This window comes from Arachis duranensis, chromosome 4, assembly GCF_000817695.3.
Source record: "Arachis duranensis cultivar V14167 chromosome 4, aradu.V14167.gnm2.J7QH, whole genome shotgun sequence".
Taxonomy (NCBI): domain Eukaryota; kingdom Viridiplantae; phylum Streptophyta; class Magnoliopsida; order Fabales; family Fabaceae; genus Arachis; species Arachis duranensis.
Window position 1 is genome coordinate 80,336,376 of NC_029775.3, and position 369 is coordinate 80,336,744.

Here is a 369-nt window from a genome sequence, read left to right on the forward strand (position 1 = left end):
AGCTTGCATTCCAGACAGACTTTGAGAAATCATATTGACTTGCTGAGTCAATATTTTGTTCTGAGCCAATATGGCATTCAGAGTATCAATCTCAAGAACTCCTTTCTTCTGATTTGTCCCATTGTTTACAGGATTCCTTTCAAAAGTGTTCATGAATTGGTTATTTGCAACCATTTCAATTAGTTCTTGAGCTTCTGCAGGCGTCTTCTTTAGATGAAGAGATCCTCCAGCAGAACTTTCCAAAGACATCTTGTACAGTTCAGACAGACCATCATAGAAGATACCTATGATGCTCCATTCAGAAAGCATATCAGATGGACATTTTCTGATTAATTGTTTGTATCTTTCCCAAGCTTCATAGAGGGATTC